Source organism: Lissotriton vulgaris, chromosome 3_1 (assembly GCF_964263255.1).
Source record: "Lissotriton vulgaris chromosome 3_1, aLisVul1.2, whole genome shotgun sequence".
Lineage (NCBI taxonomy): Eukaryota > Metazoa > Chordata > Amphibia > Caudata > Salamandridae > Lissotriton > Lissotriton vulgaris.
Window position 1 is genome coordinate 141,627,527 of NC_141689.1, and position 24,561 is coordinate 141,652,087.

The window sequence follows — 24,561 nt, forward strand, 5'->3', positions numbered from 1 at the left end:
AGCTAGGTCATAACTCTCGTTTTCCACCATGGATTTCCTGAAAAGCAAATGCAATCAAACTTAGACTGTGCCAGCAGTGCTCCCAGACCCCAAAACCCACCCACAAACACCCGGAACCCCCCCAAAGTGCATCTCAAAGACAAGCAAGTCAGCAAAAACGCAAAAAAAAATTTGCATCCACTTTGGTCCAAACTAGTTTTATCCGGTATTAGACCTTCCCAGCAATGGCCACAGAGCCGTCAACCCAGGTGAAAACAAGTAGAAGACCCCCAAACTGCCAAAAAGCAAAAAGTACAAAAATGGGGACTTAGTCATTTTCAGGGCAATTTCCAAAATCACTCCGCGCGCGCTCTGCAGCTAGGCCCTAACTCCCCTCTGCCACAATGGATTTGCTTCAAACCTCTTGCAATCAAAAGTATCCATACCCAGAAGTGCTCCCAGACCCCGAAACCCACCCACAAACACCAGGAAGCCCCCAAACAGGCCCTCGAAAATGCTAAATTGAGCGAAATGTCAGAAAAAGCAAAAACTTTTTCCTCATGGATTTGGTCCAAACCAGTTTTATCCGATATTAGACCTTCCCAGCAATGGCCAAAGAGCCGTCAACCCAGGCGAAAACAAGTAGAAGACCACCAAACAGCCAAAAAACAAAAGTACAAAAATGGTGACAGTCATTTTCAGGGCAATTTCCAAAATCACTCCGCGCGCGCTCTGCAGCTAGGCCCTAACTCCCCTCTGCCACCATGGATTTGCTTCAAACCTCTTGCAATCAAAAGTATCCATAGCCAGCAGTGCTCCCAGACCCCGAATACCACCCATAGACACCAGGAAGCCCCCCAAACAGGCCCCCGAAAACATGATAGTGAGCAAAAAGTCAAAAGCGTTTTCAAGTCTGATTTGGTCCAAACCAGTTTTATCCGGTATTAGACCTTCCCAGCAATGCCCCAAGACCCGCCAACCCAACCACAAAAAAGCATAACACCCCTAAACAGCCAAAAGCCAAAATGGAAAATCTCATACTTACAATATTTTTCGGCCTTCTGTCCAAACGCGCTGTGCAGCTGGGTCTAACTCCACTTTTCCACCCTGGATTTCCTGAAAAGCGAATGCAATCAAAATTAGACTGTGCCAGCAGTGCTCCCAGACCCCAAAACCCACCCACAAACACCAGAACCCCCCCAAAGACCACCTCAAAGAAAAGCAAGTCAGCAAAAACGCAAACAAATTTTTGCATCCGATTTGGTCCAAACCAGTTTTATCCCGTATTAGACCTTCCCAGCAATGGCCACAGAGCTGTCAACCCAGGCGAAAACAAGTAGAAGACCCCCAAACAGCCAAAAAGCAAAAGTACAAAAATGGGGACCCAGTCATTTTCAGGGCAGTTTCCAAAATCACTCCGCACGCGCTCTGCAGCTAGGCCCTAACTCCCCTCTGCCACCATGGATTTGTTCAAACCTCTTGCAATCAAAAGTATCCATACCAGCAGTGCTCCCAGACCCCAAAGCCCACCCACAAACACCAGGAAGCAACCCAAACAGTCCTCCAAAAACGCTACATTGAGCGAAATGTCAGCAAAAGCAAAATCTTTTTCCTTATAGATTTGGTCCAAACCAGTTTTATCCGGTATTAGACTTTCCCAGCAATGGCCACAGAGCCGTCAACCCAGGCGAAAACAAGTAGAAGACCCCCAAACAGCCAAAAATCAAAAGTACAAAAATGGTGACTGAGTCATTTTCAGGGCAATTTCCAAAATCACTCCGCGCGCGCTCTGCAGCTAGGCCCTAACTCCTTTCTGCCACCATGGATTTGCTTCAAACCTCTTGCAATCAAAAGTATCCATACCCAGCAGTGCTCCCAGACCCCGAAACACACCCACAAACACCAGGAAGCCCCCCAAACAGGCTCCCGAAAACATGATAGTGAGCAAAAAGTCAAAAACGTTTTCAAGTCTGATTTGGTCCAAACCAGTTTTATCAGGTATTAGACCTTCCCAGCAATGCCCCAAGACCCGCCAACCCACCCGCAAAAAAGCACAACACCCCTAAACAGCCAAAAGCCAAAATGGAATATCTCATATTTACAATATTTTTCAACCTTCTGTCCAAACGCGCTGTGCAGCTGGGTCATAACTCCCCTTTTCAACCCTGGATTTCCTGAAAAGCAAATGCAATCAAAATTAGACTGTGCCAGCAGTGCTCCCAGACCCCAAAACTCACCCACAAACACCCGGAACCCTCCCAAAGACCACCTCAAAGACAAGTAAGTCAGCAAAAACGCAAACAAATTTTTGCATCCGATTTGGTCCAAACCAGTTTTATCCGGTATTAGACCTTCCCAGCAATGGCCACAGAGCCGTCAACCCAGGTGAAAACAAGTAGAAGACCCCCAAACAGCCAAAAAGCAAAACTACAAAAAAGGGGACTTAGTCATTTTCAGGGCAATTTCCAAAATCACTCTGCGCGCGCTCTGCAGCTAGACCCTAACTCCCCTCTGCCACCATGGATTTGCTTCAAACCTCTTGCAATCAAAAGAATCGATACCCAGCAGTGCTCCCAGACCCAGAAACCCACCCACAAACACCAGGAAGCCCACAAACAAGCCCCCGAAAACGCAAAATTGAGCAAAATGTCAGAAAAAGCAAAAGCTTTTTCCTCATGGATTTGGTCCAAACCAGTTTTATCCGGAATTAGACAATGGCCACAGAGCCGTCAACCCAGGCAAAAACAAGTAGAAGACCCCCAAACAGCCAAAAAACAAAAGTACAAAAATGGTGACTTAGTCATTTTCAGGGCAATTTCCAAAATCAATCCGCGCGCGCTCTTCAGCTCGGCCCTAACTCCCCTCTGCCACCATGGATTTGTTCAAACCTCTTGCAATCAAAAGTATCCATACCCAGCAGTGCTCCCAGACCCCAAAGCCCACCCACAAACACCAGGAAGCAACCCAAACAGTCCTCCGAAAACGCTACAATGAGCGAAATGTCAGCAAAAGCAAAATCTTTTTCCTTATAGATTTGGTCCAAACCAGTTTTATCCGGTATTAGACTTTCCCAGCAATGGCCACAGAGCCGTCAACCCAGGCGAAAACAAGTAGAAGACCCCCAAACAGCCAAAAATCAAAAGTACAAAAATGGTGACTGAGTCATTTTCAGGGCAATTTCCAAAATCACTCCGCGCGCGCTCTGCAGCTAGGCCCTAACTCCTTTCTGCCACCATGGATTTGCTTCAAACCTCTTGCAATCAAAAGTATCCATACCCAGCAGTGCTCCCAGACCCCGAAACACACCCACAAACACCAGGAAGCCCCCCAAACAGGCTCCCGAAAACATGATAGTGAGCAAAAAGTCAAAAACGTTTTCAAGTCTGATTTGGTCCAAACCAGTTTTATCAGGTATTAGACCTTCCCAGCAATGCCCCAAGACCCGCCAACCCACCCGCAAAAAAGCACAACACCCCTAAACAGCCAAAAGCCAAAATGGAATATCTCATATTTACAATATTTTTCAACCTTCTGTCCAAACGCGCTGTGCAGCTGGGTCATAACTCCCCTTTTCAACCCTGGATTTCCTGAAAAGCAAATGCAATCAAAATTAGACTGTGCCAGCAGTGCTCCCAGACCCCAAAACTCACCCACAAACACCCGGAACCCTCCCAAAGACCACCTCAAAGACAAGTAAGTCAGCAAACACGCAAACAAATTTTTGCATCCGATTTGGTCCAAACCAGTTTTATCCGGTATTAGACCTTCCCAGCAATGGCCACAGAGCCGTCAACCCAGGTGAAAACAAGTAGAAGACCCCCAAACAGCCAAAAAGCAAAAGTACAAAAAAGGGGACTTAGTCATTTTCAGGGCAATTTCCAAAATCACTCTGCCCGCGCTCTGCAGCTAGACCCTAACTCCCCTCTGCCACCATGGATTTGCTTCAAACCTCTTGCAATCAAAAGAATTGATACCCAGCAGTGCTCCCAGACCCAGAAACCCACCCACAAACACCAGGAAGCCCACAAACAAGCCCCCGAAAACGCTAAATTGAGCAAAATGTCAGAAAAAGCAAAAGCTTTTTCCTCATGGATTTGGTCCAAACCAGTTTTATCCGGAATTAGACCTTCCCAGCAATGGCCACAGAGCCGTCAACCCAGGCAAAAACAAGTAGAAGACCTCCAAACAGCCAAAAAACAAAAGTACAAAAATGGTGACTTAGTCATTTTCAGGGCAATTTCCAAAATCACTCCGCGCGCGCTCTTCAGCTCGGCCCTAACTCCCCTCTGCCACCATGGATTTGTTCAAACCTCTTGCAATCAAAAGTATCCATACCCAGCACTGCTTCCAGACCCCAAAGCCCACCCACAAACACCAGGAAGCAACCCAAACAGTCCCCCGAAAACGCTACATTGAGCGAAATGTCAGAAAAAGCAAAATCTTTTTCCTCATAGATTTGGTCCAAACCAGTTTTATCCAATATTAGACTTTCCCAGCAATGGCCACATAGCCGTCAACCCAGGCGAAAACAAGTAGAAGACCCCCAAACAGCCAAAAATCAAAAGTACAAAAATGGTGACTGAGTCATTTTCAGGACAATTTCCAAAATCACTCCGCGCGCGCTCTGCAGCTAGGCCCTAACTCCTTTCTGCCACCATGGATTTGCTTCAAACCTCTTGCAATCAAAAGTATCCATACCCAGCAGTGCTCCCAGACCCCGAAACACACCCACAAACACCAGGAAGCCCCCCAAACAGGCCCCCGAAAACATGATAGTGAGCAAAAAGTCAAAAACGTTTTCAAGTCTGATTTGGTCCAAACCAGTTTAATCAGGTATTAGACCTTCCCAGCAATGCCCCAAGACCCGCCAACCCACCCGCAAAAAAGCACAACACCCCTAAACAGCCAAAAGCCAAAATGGAATATCTCATATTTACAATATTTTTCGACCTTCTGTCCAAACGCGCTGTGCAGCTGGGTCATAACTCCCCTTTTCAACCCTGGATTTCCTGAAAAGCAAATGCAATCATAATTAGACTGTGCCAGCAGTGCTCCCAGAACCCAAAACCCACCCACAAACACCCGGAACCCTCCCAAAGAGCACCTCAAAGACAAGCAAGTCAGCAGAAACGCAAAAAATTTTTGCATCCGATTTGGTCCAAACCAGTTTTATCTGGTATTAGACCTTCCCAGCAATGGCCACAGAGCCGTCAACCCAGGTGAAAACAAGAAGAAGACCCCCAAACAGCCAAAAAGCAAAAGTACAAAAATGGGGACTTAGTCATTTTCAGGTCAATTTCCAAAATCACTCCGCGCGCGCTTTGCAGCTAGGCCAAACTCCCCTCTGCCACCATGGATTTGCATCAAACCTCTTGCAATCAAAAGTATCCACACCCAGAAGTCCTCCCAGATCCAGAAACCCACCCACAAACACCAGGTAGCCCCCAAACAAGCCCCCGAAAACGCTAAATTGAGCAAAATGTGAGAAAAAGCAAAAGGTTTTTCCTCATAGATTTGGTCCAAACCAGTTTTATCCGGAATTAGACCTTCCCAGCAATGGCCACAGAGCTGTCAACCCAGGCAAAAATAAGTAGAAGACCCCCAGTACAAAAATGGTGACTTAGTCATTTTCAGGGCAATTTCCAAAATACTCCGCGCGCGCTCTTCAGCTAGGCCCTAACTCCCCTCTGCCACCATGGATTTGCTTCAAACATTTTGCAATCAAAAGTATCCATACCCAGCAGTGCTCCCAGACCCCAAAACCCACCCACAAACACCAGGAAGCCCCCCAAACAGTCCCCCGAAAACGCTACATTGAGTGAAATGTCAGAAAAAGCAAAATCTTTTTCCTCATAGATTTGGTCCAAACCAGTTTTATCCGGTATTAGACCTTCCCAGCAATGGCCACAGAGCCGTCAACCCAAGCAAAAACAAGTAGAAGACCCCAAACAGCCAAAAATCAAAAGTACAAAAATGAGGACTTAGTCATTTTCAGGGCAATTTCCAAAATCACTCCGCGCGCGCTCTGCAGCTCGGCCCTAACTCCCCTCTGCCACCATGGATTTGCTTCAAACCTCTTGCAATCAAAAGTATCCATACCCAGCAGTGCTCCCAGACCCAGAAACCCACCCACAAACACCAGGAAGCCCCCAAACAAGCCCCCGAAAACACTAAATTAAGCAAAATGTCAGAAAAAGCAAAAGCTTTTTCCTCATGGATTTGGTCCAAACCAGTTTTATCCGGTATTAGACCTTCCCAGCAATGGCCACAGAGCCGTCAACCCAGGTGAAAACAAGGAGAAGACCCCCCAAACAGCCAAAACACAAAAGTACAAAAATGGTGACAGTCATTTTCAGGGCAATTTCCAAAATCACTCCGCGCGCGCTCTTCAGCTAGGCCCTAACTCCCCTCTGCCACCATGGATTTGCTTCAAACCTCTTGCAATCAATAGTATCCATACCCAGCAGTGCTCCCAGACCCCAAAACCCACCCACAAACACCAGGAAGCCCCCCAAACAGTCCCCCGAAAATGCTACATTGAGCGAAATGTCAGAAAAAGCAAAATCTTTTTCCTCATAGATTTGGTCCAAACCAGTTTTATCTGGTATTAGACCTTCCCAGTAATGGCCACAGAGCCGTCAACCCAGGCGAAAACAAGTAGAAGACCCCCAAACAGCCAAAAATCAAAAGTACAAAAATGGTGCCTGAGTCATTTTCAGGGCAATTTCCAAAATCACTCCGCACGCGCTCTGCAGCTAGGCCCTAACTCCTTTCTGCCACCATGGATTTGCTTCAAACCTCTTGCAATCAAAGGTATCCATACCCAGCAGTGCTCCCAGACCCCGAAACACCCCCACAAACACCAGGAAGCCCCCCAAACAGGCCCCCGAAAACATGATAGTGAGCAAAAAGTCAAAAAAGTTTTCAAGTCTGATTTGGTCCAAACCAGTTTTATCTGGTATTAGACCTTCCCAGAAATGCCCCAAGACCCGCCAACCCACCCGCAAAAAAGCACAACACCCCTAAACAGCCAAAATTCAAAATGGAATATCTCATATTTACAATATTTTTCAACCTTCTGTCCAAACGCGCTTTGCAGCTGGGTCATAACTCCCCTTTTCAACCCTGGATTTCCTGAAAAGCAAATGCAATCAAAATTAGACTGTGCCAGCAGTGCTCCCAGACCCCAAAACTCACCCACAAACACCCGGAACCCTCCCAAAGACCACCTCAAAGACAAGTAAGTCAGCAAAAACGCAAACAAATTTTTGCATCCGATTTGGTCCAAACCAGTTTTATCCGGTATTAGACCTTCCCAGCAATGGCCACAGAGCCGTCAACCCAGGTGAAAACAAGTAGAAGACCCCAAACAGCCAAAAAGCAAAAGTACAAAAATGGGGACTTAGTCATTTTCAGGGCAATTTCCAAAATCACTCTGCGCGCGCTCTGCAGCTAGACCCTAACTCCCCTCTGCCACCATGGATTTGCTTCAAACCTCTTGCAATCAAAAGAATCGATACCCAGCAGTGCTCCCAGACCCAGAAACCCACCCACAAACACCAGCAAGCCCACAAACAAGCCCCCGAAAACGCTAAATTGAGCAAAGTGTCAAAAAAAGCAAAAGCTTTTTCCTCATGGATTTGGTCCAAACCAGTTTTATCCGGAATTAGACCTTCCCAGCAATGGCCACAGAGCCGTCAACCCAGGCAAAAACAAGTAGAAGACCCCCAAACAGCCAAAAAACAAAAGTACAAAAATGGTGACTTAGTCATTTTCAGGGCAATTTCCAAAATCACTCCGCGCGCGCTCTTCAGCTCGGCCCTAACTCCCCTCTGCCACCATGGATTTGTTCAAACCTCTTGCAATCAAAAGTATCCATACCCAGCAGTGCTCCCAGACCCCAAAGCCCACCCACAAACACCAGGAAGCAACCCAAACAGTCCCCCAAAAACGCTACATTGAGCGAAATGTCAGAAAAAGCAAAATCTTTTTCCTAATAGATTTTGGTCCAAACCAGTTTTATCCGGTATTAGACTTTCCCAGCAATGGCCACAGAGCCGTCAACCCAGGTGAAAACAAGTAGAAGACCCCCAAACAGCCAAAAATCAAAAGTACAAAAATGGTGGCTGAGTCATTTTCAGGGCAATTTCCAAAATCACTCCGCGCGCGCTCTGCAGCTAGGCCCTAACTCCTTTCTGCCACCATGGATTTGCTTCAAGCCTCTTGCAATCAAAAGTATCCATACCCAGCAGTGCTCCCAGACCCCGAAACACACCCACAAACACCAGGAAGCCCCCCAAACAGGCCCCCGAAAACATGATAGTGAGCAAAAAGTCAAAAACGTTTTCAAGTCTGATTTGGTCCAAACCAGTTTAATCAGGTATTAGACCTTCCCAGCAATGCCCCAAGACCCGCCAACCCACCAGCAAAAAAGCACAACACCCCTAAACAGCCAAAAGCCAAAATGGAATATCTCATATTTACAATATTTTTCGACCTTCTGTCCAAACGCGCTGTGCAGCTGGGTCATAACTCCCCTTTTCAACCCTGGATTTCCTGAAAAGCAAATGCAATCAAAATTAGACTGTGCCAGCAGTGCTCCCAGAACCCAAAACCCACCCACAAACACCCGGAACCCTCCCAAAGAGCACCTCAAAGACAAGCAAGTCAGCAGAAACGCAAACAAATGTTTGCATCTGATTTGGTCCAAACCAGTTTTATCCGGTATTAGACCTTCCCAGCAATGTCCACAGAGCCGTCAACCCAGGTGAAAACAAGTAGAAGACCCCCAAACAGCCAAAAAACAAAAGTACAAAAATGGGGACTTAGTCATTTTCAGGGCAATTTCCAAAATCACTCCGCGCACGCTTTGCAGCTAGGCCCTAACTCCCCTCTGCCACCATGGATTTGCATCAAACCTCTTGCAATCAAAACTATCCACACCCAGAAGTGCTCCCAGACCCAGAAACCCACCCACAAACACCAGGTAGCCCCCAAACAAGCCCCCGAAAACGCTAAATTGAGCAAAATGTCAGAAAAAGAAAAAAGCTTTTTCCTCATAGATTTGGTCCAAACCAGTTTTATCCGGAATTAGACCTTCCCAGCAATGGCCACAGAGCTGTCAACTAAGGCAAAAATAAGTAGAAGACCCCCAGTACAAAAATGGTGACTTAGTCATTTTCAGGGCCATTTCCAAAATACTCCGCGCGCGCTCTTCAGCTAGGCCCTAACTCCCCTCTGCCACCATGGATTTGCTTCAAACCTTTTGCAATCAAAAGTATCCATACCCAGCAGTGCTCCCAGACCCCAAAACCCACCCACAAACACCAGGAAGCCCCCCAAACAGTCCCCCGAAAACGCTACATTGAGTGAAATGTCAGAAAAAGCAAAATCATTTTCCTCATAGATTTGGTCCAAACCAGTTTTATCCGGTATTAGACCTTCCCAGCAATGGCCACAGAGCCGTCAACCCAAGCGAAAACAAGTAGAAGACCCCAAACAGCCAAAAATCAAAAGTACAAAAATGAGGACTTAGTCATTTTCAGGGCAATTTCCAAAATCACTCCGCGCGCGCTCTGCAGCTCGGCCCTTACTCCCCTCTGCCACCATGGATTTGCTTCAAACCTCTTTCAATCAAAAGTATCCATACCCAGCAGTGCTCCCAGACACCCACCCACAAACACCAGGAAGCCCCCAAACAAGCCCCCGAAAACACTAAATTAAGCAAAATGTCAGAAAAAGCAAAAGCTTTTTCCTCATGGATTTGGTCCAAACCAGTTTTATCCGGTATTAGACCTTCCCAGCAATGGCCACAGAGCCGTCAACCCAGGCGAAAACAAGGAGAAGACCCCCAAACAGCCAAAACACAAAAGTACAAAAATGGTGACAGTCATTTTCAGGGCAATTTCCAAAATCACTCTGCGCGCGCTCTGCAGCTAGGCCCTAACTCCCCTCTGCCACCATGGATTTGCTTCAAACCTCTTGCAATCAAAAGTATCCATACCCAGCAGTGCTCCCAGACCCCGAAACCCACCCACAAACACCAGGAAGCCCCCCAAACAGGCCCCCGAAAACATGATAGTGAGCCAGAAGTCAAAAACGTTTTCAAGGCTGATTTGGTCCAAACCAATTTCATCCGGTATAAGACCTTCCCAGCAATGCCCCAAGACCCGCCAACCCACCCGCAAAAAAGCACAACAGCCAAAAAGCCAAAATGGAATATCTCATACTTACAATATTTTTCGGCCTTCTGTCCAAACGCGCTGTGCAGCTAGGTCATAACTCCCCTTTTCCACCCTGGATTTCCCGAAAAGCAAATGCAATCAAAATTAGACTGTGCCAGTAGTGCTCCCAGACCCCCAAACCCACCCACAAACACCCGGAACCCCCCCAAAGAGCACCTCAAAGATAAGCAAATCAGCAAGAATGCAAAAAAAATTCACATCCAATTTGGTCATAACCAGTTTTATCCGGTATTAGACCTTCCCAGCAACGCCCCAAGACCCGCCAACTCACCCGCAAAGAAGTAGAACACCCCCACAAGTGCAGAGTCTTTCTTCATTGGGCGTAATCCAGCCCTCTGCTTTGAGGGAAAAAAGGAGTCTGGAGGAGGAGGATAGAGGAGCATGTTCTTGTGAACTTGTGGAATGCAGACTGCGGCACCTTGAATGAATGAATGAATGAATGAATAAGGTATTTATAGAGCGCACAGTGGCCAAACGGCTTCCTGGCGCTGAGCTCTACTGAACAGAACAAACAGGGCCAAGGAAGTTAAGCGGGGTAGGCCTGGGCAAACAAGAATGTTTTTAGCGCTTTACGGAAGTGTGAAAAAATGGGGATAGAGCGCATGGAGAGAGGGAGGGAATTCCAGAAGCGGGGGGCAAGGACAGAGAATCTGGTTCCACCAGTGCGGGATTTACGGAAACGGGGAACAGTGAGGAGGGCAGAGGAAGATGAATGGAGGGTACGGGCAGGGGTGTGAGAGGAAATCAGGGAAGTGATGAACGCCTGAGCAGAGCCATCAACAGCCCGTAAGACTAGGCAACCTAGTTTAAACAGGGATCGCTGCAAAACAGGTAGCCAGTGGAGAGATTTGAGGACAGGAGTGATATGGTGAGTTTTGGGAAAGTGAAAAATAAGTCGGGCAGCCTGATTTTGGATTGCTTGAAGGCGACGGGTTTCGTAGGCAGGGATACCCACGAACAGGCTGTTTCCATAATCAAGACGGGAAGTGATGAGGGCCGAAATAATAATTTTAAGAGAATCAAGGGAAAAGAAACAAGAGATTTTTCGAATAAGACGGAGGGAGAGAAAGCAAGAAGACACTACAGAACTGACCTGGCCGTGCATAGACAGGTCATGGCTGACCTTAATGGCCATCGTTTTGACAGAGGGGACAGGGGTAGGAGGGGGACCAAAAATAGGAGGCCAGAAAGCAGAGGACCAAGGGCTGGATGAGCCGCCGGTCAAGACAAGCTCAGTCTTGTCTGGATTGAGCTTGAGGTGATTGGCGCCCATCCACCCCAAAATGAAAACCAGAGTAGAACGAAAAAAAGATAAAGAATGGGAAGAAGAGGAAAGATCGAAGACGAGCTGGAGGTCATCTGCGTAGTTATACACAGAGACCCCCAGATCGAGAAGAGAGACAATAAGGAGACGAATGTAAAGATTAAAAAGAAGAGGGGAAAGGGAGGAACCCTGGGGAACCCCACAGGACACCGGAAGGGGAGGGGCAGAAAAACCAGGGAGGTGAACGTCCCGTAAGAAAGGGCGTGATCCAGGAGAGAGCGGGCCCCCGAATGCCCGCTGCGCTGACACGGTCAAGAAGGATGGTATGATCGACCGTGTCAAATGCAGTGGACAGGTCGAGGAGGACCAAAGCTTGAGGAGAGTTAGTGTCAGCCTTGGCCTTCAACTCATTGAGAACCGCAAGCACCACTGACTCGGTCGAGTGGCCCGAGCGGAAGCCTGCTTGGTGGGAAGCAAGGAGATGGTTCTGCCCAATGTAGGAAGAAAGACAGGAAGTGGCATATTTTTCAAGAATTTTGGCAAGATAGGGAAGAAGAGAAATAGGTCGGAAATTGGAAGAGAGGGAAGAGTCAAGACCAGGTTTTTTAAGGATGGGAAAAACAATCGCAGATTTAAATGAAGAGGGGACCAAGCCAGTTGAAAGAGAAGCATTAAGAAGGGAAAGGGGAGTGGTAGGGCAAGAGGTAAAGAGGGTTCTCAGAACGCGAGCAAGGGCACAATCGGAAGGGGAGCCAGACTTGACTTTAATAAGCAAAGCCAAGAAGGAATCCAAGGAGATAGGTGGGAAGGAAGAAAAGGAGGAATTGGACACGAGAGGGGCAGGATGAGGAGGAGAGAAGGGAGTGATTGGAATATTGGATTTAATTTTAACGATCTTATCGATAAAGAAGTCGTTTAGAGAAGAGCAGAGGGCCTGGGAGGGAATAAGCTTGGGGCAGTCACGATCAGAGGTAGCCAAATTAGAGACCAAGGAAAAGATCTCTTTGGATTTATTGGCAGATAATGCTACCTGCTCCGAGAAGTACTTCGTCTTGGACACAAGAATGGCCTTTTTATAGTCGTTGAGGAGACGTTTATATTTGGCCTTAAGATCGGGGCAGTAACTGCGGCGCCAAAGACGCTCGGAGCGTCTGAGTTCCAATTTAAAAGCCCTAAGTTAAGAGTTGAACCATCTGTGGGCCTCGTGTGGGCGAATAGACTTGACTATTTTCAGAGGGGCAACTTGATCGCATCCAGAAGCTAGCCAATTGCTGACTGCAGTGGCCTGGAGATCGAGAGGAGGACCATTAAGATCAGGAGGGGAAGACGCAAGGGCAAGAGAGAGGGAAAGGAGGTCCACGCGGTTCCAGCTGCGAGCGGAAACGTTCTTGGGGCGAGGGGGCTTGTGAAGGGAGCCGAGATTAATAGTAAAATTAATAAGAAAGTGATCGGACCAGGTACAAGGAAGAATACTAGGGGGAGAAACAATATCCTGAGATGACCAGACTTGGTCCAGGGTATGGCCAAGAATATGGGTGGGAGCAGAAACATGAGCCTGGAGATTAAGGCACAGAAGAGTAGCCGTGAAGTCCTTGGACGCCAAGTCCTCCCTGGGGTCACCAGGCCAATAATTGAAGTCTCCCAACAGGAGAACCGAGGAGTTGTTAACTACTAAAGTAGCGAGGAGTTCCTGCAGGGAGGCCACAAACAAAGGCATGCTCGGGGGGGGCGGTACACAAGGACAACTGTCAGGGGGGCGGGAAGGTTAGTGGAACGGGCAACCAAAAAATCCACTCCAGCTATAGAAGGTTGAGGGAGAAGCTGGAATTGGAGACTAGCCCGAACAATCATGGCTACACCCCCTCCGATCCTGCCGTCAGGGCGATCAGCCCGGAGGGCATAGTAGGAATCGGGGAGGATGGCAAGGAGTGAGGCCTCTGAGAACCAGGTTTCTGTTAAAAACAGAAGATCAGGGGAATCTGAGGTAAGGAGATTAAATAATTGCAGTTGGTGCTTGCCTGCAGAGCGAGTATTGAGAAGGCAGGCAGAGGCAATGTGAGAAGGTGACGGTGTAGTGGTAGAGTGCATAGGATCCAGGGAAGACGGGGAAGGGATAGGCCTCAAAGAAGTGGGCCGGCTAGGATGAGAGGCGTAAGTACCTAAGGAAGTGAGGTGCTGCGTGAGGGAGTGGGCTAGGGGCACATCAGCAGAGCATGAGAGTAATTGCGCAGATGTGTATACCTGTGTAGGGGCAGGGTCAGTGGCCCCAGGTCCCGGCCCGTCGCGGACGGGCGCAGATGGGCTTAACTTAGGCGCAACTTCGGCGCGCCCGCTGCGCTCGTCCGCTGCGCGGCCGGGGTAGAAGTGCCATAAAATAGGCCGCCGGATGTAGTAGGGGCGTGGCAGGGGGGGAGGGACAGAGGAGCTGGCCCGCCAACCACCGAGCAGCCCAAGCCCTTCAAATCAATAAGCAAATAAGTGAAGACAGTTCTGCTGATGGGCTTGTTTTTGTGATGAGGTGATTAAAGTTGTAATTATATTAACTGTGCAAAACAAAGAAAGACAGACACACAGGAATAAAAGTGAATAAGGACGAAAAAGAAAGTTATTGATTCATTGGCTCATTTTCAGGGCTCGGTGTCAGGGAATAAGAGTTTGTCCTCATACTCTGCAAATCCAGGCGGGAGTAGGTCACCTAACAGAAGAAATTCCCTCATCTAAGTTGCTGTCCTCCTCGTCTTCTTCCGGCGTGTATTCTCGTACTTTGTAATCTGGTGGTATGAGGTGCTGATTCATCTTGATCATTGTTAACCTCTCCACATTTTTGGGCGAGAGGCAGGTCCTTTTGCAAGTTACAATGCCACCAGCAGCACTGAAAACACGTTCAGAAGACACGCCTGCGAGTGGGCAAGACAAGTATTTTATAGCCAGGTTGGAGATCTCTGGCCACAATTCTTTTTTCCCATGCCAATACCTCAATGGGTCAGCATTAACATAGACCTCTGTTGAGTCATTCAGATAGTCCTGCACCATCGACTGCAGGTTGTCCACGGTTCCTCCACTTTGCTTACTTTTTGCTGGGACCTTTTGAGAAGCAAACCCAAGCTTAGTTAGCCAATCCTCTTCTCCACCCAATGTTACTGTTGTGTCTGGTGCAGATGATCCGGTTGCCGGTGTCTTTAACCGCTGAGAGGTCACTTCTGCCACAGGTGCAGAAGTGGATTCTTTTGACTTGGGATGCTGATGTACTGCCTTTTCCTTCAATTTTCTGCCGTTCTCTTTCAAACCTCATGGCTGACACAGCTAGCCAATGTTTGTACTTTGTAACATCTGCGTCACAAAAAGCAAAGAATGCTCTGCCTGCCAGTGCCTTTTTGTAGTGTGGATCCAGAATAGTAGCACAAATGTAATGCTGTTCTGAGTAGATCATTTGAAGACGTTCATCGCCAAGTAGGCGCTGTAATACTTTCTCTGCCAAAACAAAAGCTTCTTGCTTGTCTTCATCTTTTTGAAACATAGAAGACACCGCCTTCAGTTGGTGCTCCAGCATGCGCAACAATGGGATAGCTTTTCCCAAATTACAGTCCTCCCTGCTGACTACACGCGTGAAGACCTCAAAAGGACGAAGCATGTCTGTCAGGCTTTTAACTAGCTCCCATTGCGCCGCATCTAGCCTCAGGTCCTTCTGAGCTGTACCCAGTGTTAAGAAATACTGATAGAGTACCGTAAACTGCTCATACAGACGCTCAAGCATGTAGAAGGTTGAGTTCCAACGTATTGGCACCTCCTGGATGAGTGCTTTCACTGGCATTCGACGTTCATGTAGCAGGCCCCTCAGATGCTTCCGGGCCTTGAAAGAATGGCTGAAATGGTTGCATATTCTTTGGCAGGTGGTCACTAACTCGCACACCGGACTTTCTTCACTCAAGAATTTTTTAACAACCAGGTTTATACAGTGCGCCAAACACAGCACTCTGAAATATTTACCCAGCTCCATGGCCTTAACTACATTGGCGCCATTATCCGTGGAAACATAACCAATCGTGCGTTTTTTTGGGGACAGCCATTGAAAGACCTTTGTGTTAAATTCCTTCAAAATGTTTTCTCCTGTATGACTTTTCTCCATTCCAAACATGGCTAGTGTTTCATGTTTCCGAGCAGCTTTAAAAACGCTGTCCGGGTCAACACCTGTGTTTAGCTTTGATTTACCCCTGAAAAAGAAACCCAGTGTGCAGTGATGCACATGTAATCAGTGCCTGCGCCACTGGTCAACATGTCTGTTGTCAGATGTATAGTGTGAATAGCACTCTTCTGCAAAGCTGCCCCAATCACCTCCAGCAAATCTTCATGTAGTGCTGGAAACGCAACTCTGGCAAAATAGAACCGGCTAGGAACCTTCCATCTAGGGCTGAGCGTTGCCACTAATTCTAGAAAACCAACCCCTTCCACAAAAGAAAAAGGGAGAAGGTTCAGAGCTAGCATTTTAGCCAGCTTAGTGTTATACAGACGCGTCAGTGGGTGATTGCGATCAAATGGCGCTTCTAAAAACAACATGGTTCTAATGGTGGGCTGGACCATTTTACGGGATGATGAGGACTTCTTCGACCCAGTTAAGCTCGATGATGAACTTTTTCGCATTGGTGTCTCACTCTCTCCCACACTCTTAGTGTGGCTCACAGGGGGTGTGCTGACAGGGGTACTGGGTGTAAGTGAAGTGTTTGACGCTTCTTCCTCCTCGTCATCATCAGATGAAACATCAACGTATACAGTTTGTTGACTTCTGATTCTGGCTTCCTTGATCTCCTTTAGGTGCGCAAACCATAGGACAGTGTGCTGTCTCTCAAAATGACCTCTCTGGCCTCCGGTACCATAGTTGGTACCAAACTTACCACGACTAACATCAAGCTTACAAATGCTACAAATGGCTATGTTTTCCTTTTTTGGGTAAACACTAAAGAAGTCCCAAACTGCGGACTTGAAATGTCTGGGGGGGCCGGAGGAGGCGATACTGGTGGTGGTCATGCTGCTAATGCCAGATAAAGTGTAGGATGTGTGTTGCCGAACTTTACTACGTTGTGCACTTGCACCACCACTAATTGAGATCGAGGTGGATGGAGGTCCCTTCTGGCGAGAAAGAAATATGTAAGCGGTAGGTGGTGGTGTACTAGTTAACTCCAATGATGGTGGTGTTCCCATTGCCTCTTTGTCGACAACATCATCACGCTCAGCAGCTTTTCGGGCTAGGGTCAAAATGTCTGTTTGCTGCATGCCTGCTGAAGCTGGAGTGATGTCTATGATGACTGCGTCCTCGTCGTGAGAGTCTTTATCAGCAGGAGTATAAGCCACTTCTTGTTGAGCGTCATCACACTCCATAACTATGAGACTTTCGGGGACCTTCCTTTTACGCTTAGCTAACTTTGTCAGATCATGGTGTGCCTCACTCTCAGACGGCAGTGGTGGTTCCCAAGTTTGATCCGTATCATCAGAAGGAGGTGGGCTTGAAGAAGATGTAGACACCATCCTTGATCTTTTCCTTGCTAAGGATGTGGAAGACAATGAATGATCAGGAGTGGCTTCCTCAAATGATACCTCGGCTTAAATGTCGATTTCCTGATTTGCCCCTACTTCGGGAGGAACAACTATTCTGGGAACTTGTGCCCCTCCATGCACCTCTGCTTCTGCATCTCCTTGCGCTGCCTCTCCTTCCACATGTACTTGGGCTTGAACTTGCACATGTGGTTGTTGCGGCAGTGGTTGTTCAACATTTGTCAGATGAGTTACAACAACCTGTGTTGATTGAGGGACATTGCTGCTACTTTCTTGCGATGAGCCAACATCACTGGTCGATAGTGATTGAAGAATTAGACTGGCTGCCTCTGCAGCACTCAAGGGCTTGGACTTAAGTTGGCGTGGTGGCACTGAGCCCAATGGAGCGGGGGTGCTGCTCCCTGCTAGGTCCCCAGCAGATCCCGCTGCTGCTGCAGGCGTACTTTTTTTTTTATTCCAAAAAAATGTGGCGGGCGGCACACCAGTCTCCTTGGTAACTTGCTTCTTCTGCTCCTTACTTGCAACTTTCTTGCTAGAGGAGCTACGGGGAACTTTTTTTGGGGCCATCTTCTTCAGAGGTCAGAACAGCAGGCCGCAGTTGCACGAGTTGCAGAGTTGTCTGTGGCCAGACGTGACGTCGGGTGACGTTATGCTGCACACACACACCGCTGCAGGACTTCTTCCTGGCACTGGTGGTTCTCTTGAGTCTTGTGCACCTAAAAGCAATGGAAGGCAGAGGAACATCAGTTCAGTTATACATCCCAAAAAGTCGAAAAACACATAAAATGAGCACAATCCCATGCCATCCATGCCCTCAATGATGTTTAAATTCAAGACACCCCACAAAAAGACTATGCCCATGCACCACTCACTAGCCCTGGGCAAAAGGCCCTAACAGCAGCCAAAGAAATCGAAAAACACAGAAAAATCAGCACAATCCCATGCCATCCATGCCCTCAATGATGTTTAAATGCAAGACACCCCACATAAAGACTAGGCCTATGCACCACTCACTACCCCTGGGCATAATGGATGAAAGCTAGGCAAAATGGGTGCAGGCCTGAGAATACTGCCTGCATTCAAAATGGCTTCTTGCCCCCAGGCAAATGGCCAGGGCCTGCCTGTACCAGCACTCAAAATGGCCCCCACCCATATGGCCAGTCCCCATCAACAGCCCAGAAAAACGAAAAACACAGAAAAATCAGCACAATCCCATGCCATCCATGCCCTCCATGATGTTTACATTAAAGAGACCGCACAGAAAGACTTAGTCCATGCATCACTCACTACCCCTGGGCATAATGGATGAAAGCTAGGCAAAATGGGTGCAGTCCTGAGAACACTGCCTGCATTCAAAATTGCCCCCTGCCCCAAGGCACATGGCAAGGGCCTGCCTGTACCAGCACTCAAAATGCCCCCCACCCACATGGCCAGTCCCCATCAACAGCCCAAAAAATCGAACACCACAGAACAATCAGCACAATCCAATGCCATCCATGCCCTCCATGATGTTTACATTAAAGAGACCCCACAGAAAGACTCAGTCCATGCACCACTCACTAGCCCAGGGCAAAAGGCCCCAACAGCAGCAAAAAAAATCGAAAAACACAGAAAAATCACCACAATCCCATGCCATCCATGCCCTCAATGATGTTTAAATGCAAGACACCCCACATAAAGACTAGGCCCATGCACCACTCACTACCCCTGGGCATAATGGATGAAAGCTAGGCAAAATGGGTGCAGGAATGAGAACACTGCCTGCATTCAAAATGGCCCCTTGCCCCCAGGCACATGGCCAGGGCCTGCCTGTCCCAGCACTCAAAATGCCCCCACCCACATGGCCAGTCCCCATCAACAGCCCGAAAAATCGAAAAACAAAGAAAAAACAGCACAATCCCATGCCATCCATGCCCTCCATGATGTTTACATTAAAGAGACCGCACAGAAAGACTTAGTCCATGCACCACTCACTACCCCTGGGCATAATGGATGAAAGCTAGGCAAAATGGGTGCAGGCCTGAGAGCACTGCCTGCATTCAAAATGGCCCCTTGCCCCCAGGCACATGGCCAGGGCTTGCCTGTACCAGCACTCAAAATGGCCCCCACCCACATGGCCAGTCCCCATCAACAGTCTAAAAAATCGAAAAACACAAAATAATCAGCACATCTAATGCCATCCATGCCCTCCATGATGTTTACATTAAAGAGACCCCACAGAAAGACTCAGTCCATGCACCACTCACTAGCCCTGGGCAAAAGGCCCCAACAGCAGCCAAACAAATAAAAAAACACAGAAAAATCAGCACAATCCCATGCCATCTATGCCCTCCATGATGTTTACATTAAAGAGACCCCACAGAAAGACTCAGTCCATGCACCACTCACTACCCCTGGGCAAAAGGCCCCAACAGCAGCCAAATAAATAAAAAAACACACAAAAATCAGCACAATCCCATGCCATCTATGCCCTCCATGATGTTTACATTAAAGAGACCCCACAGAAAGACTCAGTCCATGCACCACTCACTACCCCTGGGCAAAAGGCCCCAACAACAGCCCAAAAATTGAAAATTCCAAAATTGTAGTTGCAGCAACTGTAATGCCCCAAACAAACTTACTTGTGAAATTTCTAATCCAAAAGTGATCCAAAGAAAGTCAAAAAGGCCTCAAATCCAAATATCCAGCAGCATCCACAAAAAGTAATCCTTCCAGGTCAAGATCCGAATAAAAGTGACCAGCACACGAAGAAAGCACTGGGAGGAGCCTGCTGGACAGGAACAGGAAGTTTGAGACTGTGGGGCATTTCCTTCCTCCCACCCCACCCCCCCCAAAAAAATGGACTCCTTGCAAAAAAAAAGTGCAGGCAAATGTCAACCTGAGGAGTTATTCTGATAAAAATCATCATTTTCAGAAGGTTTATGCTGCTTGCTGGTGGATTTCTTGTGCAGAATTGCAAATTCTGTAATTTCGCGAGTGCGAGGTTGTTGCTGCCCGCCGCATCTACGTGTTCGCAATTGCGAACTCTTGCGATGCGTGCTGTGCAAGGTGGCAAGCCGCGATTACGTAATCGCGGTCGCCAAACTCCTGCGGGATCCCGCAGCAAGATGATAAATGGCGCAGCACTTGCAAAATATCGAGAAAAACAACTCGGCAAACGCTGAATGACAGTAAGTGAACGTCGCGCGCCGTAATATTGTATCACCAAGCAAAAAAAATCCGCCGCATGCGAATTTGCGGATTTTGTGGTTTGCAAATTTACCGAAAATCCGTGAAATCCGCCAGCGGGACGGATTTTACGCCCATGCTTAAACAGTACTTCGCAGTACCAAGATGATTCCTGCTACCACAGCGATAACAAAAAAGTTGTGCTTTGTCCGACTTGGACTTGGGCGGTAAAGTAGAAGAATTACACATAGAGTTGTCCGGTGGAACTTTAGTGGCTTTGACACTGTGTTTTGACGATAGAAGTTTCACCTCAGTAGATTGAGAAGAATTACTCATTTCCTTCATGCACAATTGTGAATGCTCAATGCTTTTGGCAAGGGTGATTGCAGTTTCCAGATCAGGGTCATCAGAAGATAAAAGTTTCTCATGAATTTCCTTGTTGCAAGTGCGTTCAATTAATTAATCCCATATGATCTCATCCCTGAATTCCCTGTAATTACACGTGAGAGATAAAGTCCTAAGCAGAGACAAAATCATCAATGGACTCTCCTGAGATCTGGGCACGTTGTAAAAATCTGTGGCGTTCAAGTACAACGTTCTTCTTAGGATCAAACCTTTTTTCCAAAGTTTTTATCAAAGATGCATAGTTATCCACAAGTAAGCAATCGCCATCTCCACTGCGGTTGCTAACAACTTCAAGAGTTAAAGTTTTCACAATACTTCTACCTTCAGCACCCAAATCTTTTCTTTTTTGTGGTGAACTTGTCTCCATCAATGGCCTCTAAATAACTTTCAATGATGTCTTTCCATTGTTGCCATACCGTAACATAGGAGGGGAACCAGGAGACTGAAGAAATGGTGGAGGGGCCGCAATATGATCCATATTTTCTCCTATTTGTTGACATTGGGCGGTAGGGAGAGGCAAAGTTTTACAGGGAATGTTCTAGAAGTTGGGTTCATTGTTACAACGCCCTCAAACTACTTTCACCACCATGACCAACTACAAAGGGACAAAATGCGTCTACGATTGTTGGAGCTAATTGAGGCTATTCAGATTAATCTTTCCAGAGTTTCGCCTTCTGCCTTCTTCCTGTGGATTGGAGTAGGGTTTGGAGTGAAGGTGACAATCTTTAGGACTCTTCACTTTGATGAGTTTAATGAGGTCAGAAGGCTGCTCTCCAAGAGCTGACTGGGAGGCCAAACAATTACACGCTGGGTGCGTTAATTCGCACAGGGCTAAAACATGAAGCAAGGGGGACAGTGCCAAGGGAATGGAACACAGGAAGTGGCGCCCTTAACCAGCTGTGATTTGCTGCTTTCCTGAGAGTGACGGGTATTACTGGCTGGTTTTACAAGCTGTTGAGCCAATGTCAAAACTCAAACCTGGGTCTCCAGCTCCAAAGTCGGCAGCTTCGACCGTAAGGCCACACCCTCTCCCTTCTGTTAGCCCGGCTGTAAAACTTTGTTCCAATTGGCTGATGTTTTGAATCAGCACTGCGAGCGCATGGAATTTGAGGGGCTTCTCTTGCGCTACAGTGTTTACCTCAGTTTTATCAAGGTTGCTAAAGGGTCGAAATACAGTAGACAGAGGCAGATAAATCTAAGTTTGCTCAAACTTTTATGTGGCTTAAAAAGGAAAGCAGGGCAGGATTTCTGGGCCCTCATTTATGAGAAATGACGCATGCTGAGTGAAAGCAGTGATGCGTCACTTCTCAGTGTGCACTCCTTGTGACATACCTGATGCGTCATATTTAATGTATGACTCATCATGTCGCAAGGAGTTACAGATACGTCAGTATTTCTGACGTATCTGTAAGCGCAAAAGTGACGCATTACTGGAGTGTGTCACAAAAGAGACGCAACTCCAGCAATGCGTCCTTTCACATGGGGCAAGCCCCATGTGAAAGGGCCTGCGTCAGTCTTACGCCTGCTGTGAGGCAGGCGCAAGATTTTGACACAACGGCGTCCGAGAAGTGATGCAGTGAAATCTCAAAGATTTCACTTCGTCACTTCTTCTAAGCTTTTTGCGGGGGAACGCCCCCCCTGCATACATTATACCTGACGCAGGTATAATGTAGCGCAGGGGTTTACAAAGTGACGCATCTGCTTAGATGCGTGTGATATTTAGCACTGCAGCTTTAATAGAACCTTAAGTACATCACGGGCCATGTAAATGCACATGTCATAGAAATGTTCTAATTGATGTCAGTTGATGCCTGCTGGCTTTGTATGTGGATGGGATCCTCTATTCTTGGATTAAACTTCACTTTAAGAAACCTTATTCTCTCCTGGAATTATTGAGAATACTTCACTGGCGTAGTCGGCATTGGAAACTTCTAAAAGAAATATTTGGATCCCAACAACAGTTTTTGTGAGGAGAAGAACTTATGAACTATCAACCTTCCTTAACTGGCAACCAGCATCTATCAAAATTTTCATCATCAACAATCTTGACTGTAACTTCGTGAGTAGACATTATACCCTGCTAAACTTTAAATTCTATTCTACTCAACCTCTTTCTTCTGATCTACGAGCTGCAAATTATTTAAATTGCTTAAACTCGCGTTTTCAACCAGCATCTAAGCCTAATCTCATTTTTAACAATTAATTCCTGACTTTTGACATCGTTTTGACCTTTTAACGTGTGGATTCAACAAATGTGTGTTTAACAAATTACAGCATCAGTATTTAACAAATTGCATCGTGCGCGAGAGGTGCGTAGAATTCTTCTGCTATTTTCTCTGCCAGCGCGAGCTCTCTAATTGAAGGTAAACAAGCCCGGACAGCCGCTGCTGTCCCTGAAGGTCCTTATCTTATCTAACCTTCCGCGAGCCAAGCGCAAGCAGCCAAGCACATATTTAAACATAAACAAGCACGAAGATCTGCCCATGAGCACAGTCTCTATTATATTTACACACGGAACAAGCGGCTCCTTAAGCACGAGCACGATCGGCAAAGCGTTGAAGGCTGTCATCGCATTGAAAATAAACAGCACGATCGGCAAAGCGTTGAAGGCTGTCATCGCATTGAAAATAAACAGCACGATCGGCAAAGCGTTGAAGGCTGTCATCGCGTTGAAAATAAACAGCTCAATGTAAAAGCGGCGCCATGGTTCGCTCTCGTGCTAATTGACTGTGATTGAACCTTAAGCACGAGCACCACCGCGGAGCGTTTAAAGAATGTCTCTCTAATTATTAACAGCTCAATGTGTAAAGCGTGTCCAGCTGAGCTCCTACAACCGCATTTCCTTTATTTTAAAGAAAGCGAGTGCAGCCAGGCTTGAAGAAAATTACCACTACGTGCAGTCAAGCTTGAAAGAAGCAGTTATCACTGAAGGAAGCAATTAGCCTTCACTACACTTTTATAAGAAATAAACTTGTGGTACATTTAAACTATAACCAACATTTACAAACTAATAATTATTATTTTGAAGGTTTGGAACCTTACCTTCTCTTCTTTGGTATTTCAGCCATCTCCAGCTATTTTGGAAGAATTTTCAAAACGAAGTTTTTGATTGGCTCATACATTTTTGGTTTGTGCATTTTGATTGGGTCTTGTACTTCCTGTATATTCTGTTAAACAAGGGCAATAGTTTGCAAAAACAAGTCATAATATATATTTTTTTTTTCTTCTTTACTGAATTTAACAAAATGCAAAATGTTACAGCTGCACCATTCTTTTTGTCTAGTCCTGGTGAACCTCCAATTAGATGGAAAAAATGGAAAGTGGTCTTTGAACGTTATGCCAAAGTCTGTGGGACTTCTCTCAGTGCTGAGAGAAAATGTTCTTTATTGCTTCATTGTCTGGGATCTGAAGGCCAAGATATTTTTGATGACTTGCCTGATCTTTCTCCCGCAGATGCAAATAATTTAAATGAATATGAGATTAGCATAAAGAAATTAGATATACACTTTTTGCCCAAAGTTAGTACTATTCTTGAAAGATATCAATTCACTAAATGTATGCAAAATGATGAAGAAACCATTGAATCCTATGTAACCCGTTTAAGAAAGCTTGCATCCTCATGCAAATTTGGAGCATTAATTGATGAACGTATTCGTGATCAATTTATGTTTGGTTGTGGGATAGAAAAAGTTCGAGATGAGTTATGGCTAAAGGATGAACCTTCCCTTGATGAGGTATTAGGCATTGCCAAGCGTATTGAACATTCTCTTAAATGTGTGGCTATAATCAAAAAGAATTCTGAAAAAGAAAATAAAGTCCAAGTGGTAAGATCTAAAAATGATAAATATGTTAAAGATGCCACTAGACCAGAGTTCAAAAGATCTGGTTCTGAACTCAAATGTTTCAGATGCGGCAAACCAGGTCATCTAGCAAATGACAAAAAATGTCCTGCTC